Source organism: Ceratotherium simum, chromosome 25, assembly GCF_057802395.1.
Source record: "Ceratotherium simum simum isolate JZ-2026a chromosome 25, ASM5780239v1, whole genome shotgun sequence".
Classification (NCBI taxonomy): Eukaryota; Metazoa; Chordata; class Mammalia; order Perissodactyla; family Rhinocerotidae; genus Ceratotherium; species Ceratotherium simum.
In genome coordinates, this window is record NC_141924.1 from 44,922,497 (window position 1) to 44,930,814 (window position 8,318).

An 8,318-nucleotide genomic window follows, 5' to 3' on the forward strand; every position below is an offset into this window, starting at 1 on the left:
CTTGGCTTCAATGGCAGAGTTGAGCAGTTGCAACTGAGACCATATGGCTCACAAGCCTATAATATTTACTATATAGTCCTTTAAGAAAAAGTTTACCTGTGCTATGCTTCTGTTAGAAGGATAAAATAATAGTGAAAAAATTATTATCCTTCACTTTTCTTATTCTGTTGCTTAAAATATTTCCTCATCTTTCAAGAAGGTATAAGAGAAGCCTGGAGACACCGTCTCAGTAGTCTGCTTTTAGCTTATAATTGAACACAATTGAGAATTCAGAATTTTTCATTTTCTGCCCTTAGTGGCATAGAGAAGAAAATTGACAGAAGAAGATGTGTTACAATTATTAGATGAATCAGAAGATAAATTCAAAGAGACAGATAACAGTACTCTAATGATGGTGGTGAAGTAGATCATGGATGTGAAATGGAACATGTAAGTAGAATCTCAGACAATGAGACAATGAGTCTTCAGATGACAATATCTAGATGAATTTTCTAGAATCTGTAAGTGACCAATACATTTCCAAGAAAGAGGAGAAATATAATAATTTCATCCAGTTAGTCATTAAATAGGACAGACTTCATTGGACAGTGTTTTGCAGCAGCAAGGACCTGGACTCTATTTTGCTAAAAAGAAGTGTGACATTTTTTATCTTTTATGATGTCCATGTAACAAAATTTACTTGTTGCAAAAAGGTTTGTAAAGTTTAAATTTATTTTTAAATGTCTAATATGGTTGTTTTCCATTATCTCTTTGTTCTAACCTCTGTGAATTATTTATTAAATGACAAAATTATTTTTAAAAGGATCCATTGGACCCAGGTGGCAAATGATGGTTTCAATTTTCTTGACATATTGAGGGTTAAATATTAATGACAAGAAAGAAAGAAGAAACATATAGCAAGAATAGACTTAGGAAAGGTAGATTTAGTGGTTTTAATTTATAGTTTTTAAAAATTAGTATAATATTTCTGTATTTTATGTTATGTGTTTATTTTTCTCTGGCAGGTAGCCTGTCTACATCCCACACAAAATCTCAAGCATTCATATACAAATTGGCTTGTATAGACAGCTTTCTCTCAAAACATGCAAGTGGCAAATGCCCTTGAAATGGTTCTGTGCATGAAATTCTCTTCTGCTCAGACATAGATGCTCTGTGTTCTTCTCTAGATCAGGTGTCAAGTTCCTGGAGTAATTTTGTTTTGTAGATTTTCCTTTGTGTGCCTGCCTTTTCCCTTTATCTTTAATTAAAGCAGATGTTTCTGCAGATATATTTTCATGTGCTTACCTCTGGTTCCTGATAATTTTTCCTTGGCAGTTTGAAGAAAATAACAAGACAGCTTTTTATTTTTTAGCCCCAAAATACTTGCTCCCATAAGTCCTACATACATAAAAAGGGCACAGCATAAAATACAAACAGAAAAACCCTCAATATCAAGATAAGCTAAGAGAAAAATAACATTATTTTTTAAACTTCTCTTCTTACACCTGAAATAATAAAGTCAATCTTTTGGCACTGTACATCTTGGCACTTGGTGATGTTGGGGAGACAAGTCAGGTTAATGGTTTCAGGCTTAAATTAGACAGTTTGCAAACTGACAGATTTGCTCATTTTTTAACCTACTTTTCCCTGCACAGAGCCAATTATAATTCTGTACAAATCTCACTGTATAATTTTTTTTTGGCGGGGGGCATTGACAACATGGAAGAAGAGAAGAAACGGGAGAAAGACAGGAGAAATGTTGTTGGTTTCTGATTTGACGTCAATAGCCGCCTTGCATTCATTTCTCAAAAGAGTACATTCCTTACATTTACCCTCTGGTGCCATTCATTTATAACTTTTCCTATTTTCACTTTTGTTATAGAAGCATGCATGGCGGTTAAATCGAAGGACTCTGGAGGTAGAACATGGATCCCTTACTATTTCTATGACCCTAGGTGATTCTAGTAACAGCTCATTCTTAATTACATTATCTGTAAAATGGACATTAAAATAGTGCTTTTCTTATGAGGTTATAGTGAAAGTAAAATAAAATGTAAATTGCGTAAAGAATTTGGGGCATTTAGTAAGTATTCAATAAACATAACCTTTTTATTTCTTATAATGATGTAGGAGAAATACTAGTCTTTCAACTCAAATGATCCTTTTCAATTAGTTATTTCTATAGTCAGTAAATATTGAAGTTTTTTTTCTTTCTTTTGTGTTTGGAACTTGAAGTACAGTGATAAAAGGGTCTAGTCCCTCCTCAAGGAGCTACTTAGTGGAGGTAGAGGGATAAACATAGACTCATACAATTAAGGATTATGAGAGTGATGATAAAAATGTGCATAGAATTCAGTAGACATACCCAAAATGTAGTGGTCAGTTTTGTGTGCAGAGTAGGGAAAATTTTGTGGGAATTTGACCCTTTACTTAGGACTTGGCAGAAGAATACTCCTGGTCAGTAGATATAGGTAGAGTGAAGGACATTTTAGGTAGAGAGAAGAGCATGATTAAGAGTATAGAGGTATGAAATAAGATATGGTATTCATTATCTGTAAGTTATTCCTTATAGCTAGAGTGGAGGAAAACATGTTTAGAAGCTGGGGATGGGGTGGAGGAAAAACTGGCAAAAAAGACTTGTGGCCATTGAAGGTTTTTTTTTTTTTAGAGATTTTATATGTATTAGAAAGATTATTTGGCATCAGTGTGGAGGATGAAATGGAATGTTATAAAATCGTGAACAGGAAGGGGTAACTCATAGACTATTGTAGTCCAGGTGAAAGATCAAAAATTGATAAACTAACACAACAGCACTGATGATGGAGGAAAGGAAATGATTATAGTAAATACATAAGGAATCAAATTGATGGGATCTCTTCAGATTTCAATAAGAAAAACCTCATAGAATGACAGACAATATGAAGTGAGGTCATTTAAATAAAAGTACTTTGTAAGATATAAAGCTCTGTATGATTTTCAGTTGTTATCCACATTCAAGAATATATAATCAATGACTTTAAAGACACACTTAATATGTTGTCCTAGAAAGTATAACTATTGTCTGCTCTTAAAGATGTTAAGGCTTTAAATTGTGTTTTTAAATACAATCTTTCAGTCTTTGTCTGGAGACTGTCCTAATAATGCAAGTATATTTGTGGGAACATGTGCCACCATGATATGTGTTTCCACAGAATTCAAGTTTTTTGTATACTTAAAACATCTGATCAGATTAATCAAACCTTAAAATTTTACCAGAAAATACATGTGTACAGACACACACACACACCCAAAATTGAGTGAAACTAAAGGAATTGTTGAGATAATAGAGTTACAAACACATTTTTACAGTGTTTTAGCTATAAGAATAGAACTGGAGGCAAAATTCACAATAGAATTACGTGGTATCATTTTTGAGTTGAGGCTCAACGTGTCTTCATATGCACAGGTGACTGGGAAGAAGCAAATTACTTTTTAAGTGATAATCACTTTTTTCACAGAGCTAGCTAAGGCCTTTGCTGGCCAAAGTCCTATAAACCTTGACAGACCACTGCCCTACGTGTACCTTAGGTCTTTGACTCATTTATTGTTGAAGGAATTCAGCCATGCCTGGCATAAGTTTAAAAACATTCAGAGATCTTGTTCTCATATTCCACATTTTGGGGCCATTTATCCATTGACATTAGGTCTGCCACATCTGTTCATGCATTTAAATGAAAGTTAAAGACCTTCCTTTTTGATCAAGTTTTAGTGTTTTCATAATTTATATGCTCTGCGCTATTTGTTCAGAGCAATTTTCTCTGTTTTATCTGTCATTGGTATTTTTACGCCTTTTATTCTGCAGCCTTTAAGATGTGATGGGAATAAAAACAGCTTTCTAAATAAAGATTGATTATCTGGTAACAGTTACTCAATAAACAATAGTCTTCATGTGAGACTAAAAAAAATACTGTGTATGTTGGTTTAAATGATAGAATGGCATATATCTTAATTCAGTGGAGTGTACACAAAGTTATATCCTCATATAATGTTAAAGTTAAATTGGAAATTTTTTGAGAAAAAATATTTTGACAAATGCCTTGTTCAAATTGCAGAAAACATCTGTGTACGATGTTTTCTTAATATGGACATTGGTATACATTTTTTTCCCCTGGAATTTCATTCTGTCCTGCTAAGAGGAATGTCTCTTGTTGAGACTGAATGGAGTCATTCCCAATCATGTCCGTGGGTCAAAAATCTCCCTTACTTAAATTTCCTTCCCTTAATCTTTAACAATCTTTAATCTTTCACAATCCTTCTTAACACCTTTCAGTCTACTGGAAGAAAGTAGAATGTTTGGAAGAAAAACTACTAACATTTCTAATATAAAACAGGTTTGTTAGATTTATATTCACATTACTTCATTAAAAAATATGATGTGCATCAAAAGAATTAGATTTTTTTATTGATCTTCAATGGAGAAATGAGCTTATGTCTATAAATTAATAGTGTAAAATACCTTTTAAAATGTTTGGTAAAATGTGCTGCTACTAGGAGAAAGTATAAGGAAGCATAATCATAAATAAAATAATATGAATATACCATAAATGGAATTGCATCAATTATCAGAAGAAATAGAATGTGTCTGAGAGATACTTTGGTGAAACAGCTCCTCCGTATTTAGTAAACACATAAACACATGCACACTTACTCTGACACACTGTACTGGAATTTAACCAGACTTTTTTTTTTAACTCAAGAGAGTTCCACATATGGGTTTTATATTTTCATATATTTAAGCATATATTCAACTCTCCTATGTGTGTTTGAAAGACTTGAGTATGTGATTTCTCTTTTGTTGGAATAATTCCTAAATTAAATCTTGAGCTCCAATCACTATATTGAGTTCCAGACTTGAATGTCTACCTACCTACCCCCATTTGGTTATCTATTGGGTATCTCAAACATCTTTACGTGCCTAAAACCAAACTTTTGATTTTCCCCTCATCTTTCTCATAAAACTGCTTCTTCTCATTTTTCTTACCCTAGTTCATTCACTACTGTTTAATCAGATAGCCAGTCTGAGAATCTAGGACTCAATCTTGATCTCTCTGTTCATTAAATCTATATCCATCTGTTGGCATCCTATGGGCTTGCAAATCCAAATATATCCCAAGCTGTGCCACTCTTCAATCCCTAATCATCACCGCTGTCATGACCACGTCACCATCATGTCGCACCTTAGTTGTGGCAATAGTCCCCTAACTGTTATCTCTGCTTCCACTCTTTCTTTCCTATAGTTCATTTGACCTAGAGCAGCTGGAGTGAGACACACACACACACACACACACACACACACGTACACGCTCAAAACTCCAATAACTAGTTTAAATGGTCTGAGATGAGATTGAGCTTGTCAAGGAACAGCAAAAAGACCATTGTGGATGGAACACAGTGGGTAAAGGTCAAGAAGATGGGGTTGGAAGGGGAGCCAATGACGGGATTATATACGAGACTGTAGGCCAAAGTAAAGAGCTGGGATTTTGCACTAAATGTAAAGGTAAAATATTAATTTAGTCTGAAATACTTTTCTCCCACATCTTTTCAGGATTCTCTCTCAATATTCAGGTTTCTTCTCAAATATAAGAGAGGTATTCTCCATCAAACTTATCTAAAATATCATCCTCATCATTTTCTCTACTCACTTGCTCTCACCTTATCTTGTTTAATTTCTTTATATATCCAATTCCTATCTGCAACTATAATATTTATTTGTTTATATATTTATTTCCCTCATTAGAATAAAAGTATCAGTAGGTCAGACACTTCGTCTTGGTAATTGCTACATCTTCAGCACCTAGAACAATACATGGAACATACCTCATACTCAAAATATAAGTGCTGAATGCATGAATGAATGAATACAAACTTTATCTGGAATTAATTTTTCAGATTTCTTATTTTTATACAGTAACATATGAATTAGGTCTGCAGTGTGAAGTATGTATAAGTGTTATTGGTATTACTACTTCTATATTGCTCTGTGACCTTAAGTATATCAATTACATCAATTTGCCTTATTTTTTTCATTTTGAATAGTGTAGATATAATTGTTTGAGAGATGAGAAATTAAATTTTGTTTCAAAGTTAAAGTAGTATATCAGAAAAAGTTGCCCATATATGGGGAAAGCTGATTAGTAATATCATGGTTAAAAGTGTATTAGGGCCGGCCCCTGTGGCTTAGCGGTTAAGTGTGCACGCTCCGCTACTGGCGGCCCCAGGTTCGGATCCCGGGTGCGCACCGACGCACCGCTTCTCCGGCCATGCTGAGGCCGCGTCCCACATACAGCAACTAGAAGGATGTGCAACTATGACGTACAGCTATCTACTGGGGCTTTGGGGGAAAAAAGGAGGAATATTGGCAATAGATGTTAGCTCTGAGCCAGTCTTCCTCAGCAAAAAGAGGAGGATTAGCACGGATGTTAGCTCAGGGTTGATCTTCCTCACAAAAAAAAAAAAAAAAAGGTGTATTAAAATGCTTTTCTTTTTTTTTTTTTTAGAGCAGACCAAAATCCAAATATTTTATCCTTCATCTTTATGAGAAATGGAGAAAATGAGATACTACAATATTTTTTGAGGGTAAAACACTTTATTAAATAAATAATGTGTCAGACCATATAGTCCATTGGCTGCTTACTGAAAATGCTAGCAGCTCTGTAGGCTCACTTTTCTCCTAGCAAGAAGATTTGTTACAATCATGATTTTTCAAATATTTTATAAACCTTCAACTCCTACGCCCAATTTTAGTGTTTTACTTCTGCTTTGAAAACTGCTCTCTTTCAGAATTTTTTTCATGAAAATAATTTGTGAAAATGAGACTGTGATCTTAGGCATCATTGCCTTAGTGTGTCATGGCTTGACTCATAATTCAAAGAAATTATTTTCTCTGTGGGTTAAAAACTGAGCCACAGGGAAATATATGTATCAAACCCTTTGAAACCCAGGCTTATGTGTATAAACTTTCAAGAGAAGGTTCATCTAGCTCTGTATCTCCTGATCATTGCTTCTCATATCAAGTTACCAGTGTTCAGCCTTAAGATTCAAGTAAGGAACAACACAGGTTGAAGAGTGTTCTTTTTAGAGAAAATACCAAGGAAATCATCATTTCTCACTATCTTTGGGAACTTGGGGAGATACTCTCATAACATGTTGAGGTAAACTTACTAAGTTAAATTTATTTTTTCAAAATATAGCTAGAAAGGCAACGCAGACTGATGGAAACATTTAATTTTAGGGCAGAAATGCTAGTTGGAGCATTATCATGTAAGAGGGTGATTCTAGACAGATCTCTTTACAGAGTGGCAATAACTTCATCTAAAAATTGATATAGTTATGCTTTGTTCATAGTGTTGTGGTAAATATTAAGTGCAGAATGTAAAACAAAATTTATAGGTTTTAAGGTACTACATAAATGTTTTTATTATTAGAATACATTTCATCATTTCATTGTGTTTCTTAACAGATATTTTCACTCATAGCTATGGCTTGAATTCGAATTTCAATGGCTCCTTCAATAGTCTCCATAGTAGACAATTTTACCTTGGGCTAGTTAGGAATAAAGCAGAAATAAAGCTAATGGCTTATTGCTCGTGTAAGTTTGGGTTATATTTCTTCTCCCTCTTTCCTCTAATTTTCTTGATGTGTAGAAATGCGTGAGAAGGGAGAGATCACATGACTGCTTACTGGGAATAGCTCGTTCTTCATTGACCTGCTCATTGCTGTACCCACAAGTTTCGCATGTGTAGTAGTGCAAGCTCTGGGCCCCTGGCCATGAAGGGAGAGAATGAGAGCTCTCACGAGACTTCAGGGTGAAACAGCTGGTAGAGATGTTCTACCTTGGATTGTCTTGCCTGAAGATTTCATCAATTCAATTGAGAATAGATTTCACAGAGTAAGTAGGAGCTGGAACCCAATGTCAACTTCTAGTTCAGAGTAAGTATATTCCCTATCTGCCCAAACAGCCATGTACTGTGTACTCCTGTCTCCCTGTTACATTAGAGGCTTCTTATTTACTTTTAGTGATGATTTCATGTAGGCACAATCCCAACCCCTTATATATGCTTGATGTTTTTCACCAATTTCCTTCAATATAATTCTCACATGTGGTGCTATAACTAAACATCCTCTAAAGAAGAATCTAATTTTTACTAGTGTTATTTGCGATGATGATATGCAAATACTTACTTAGTGAAGTAATAGTAATAGCTGTTTTAATATCCTTGTGTGCTAATTATACTATCAAGGCAATATTGGGTTCTGTTTCTATTGACTGATTCTTTTCATAATTATGGGTCACATTTTTC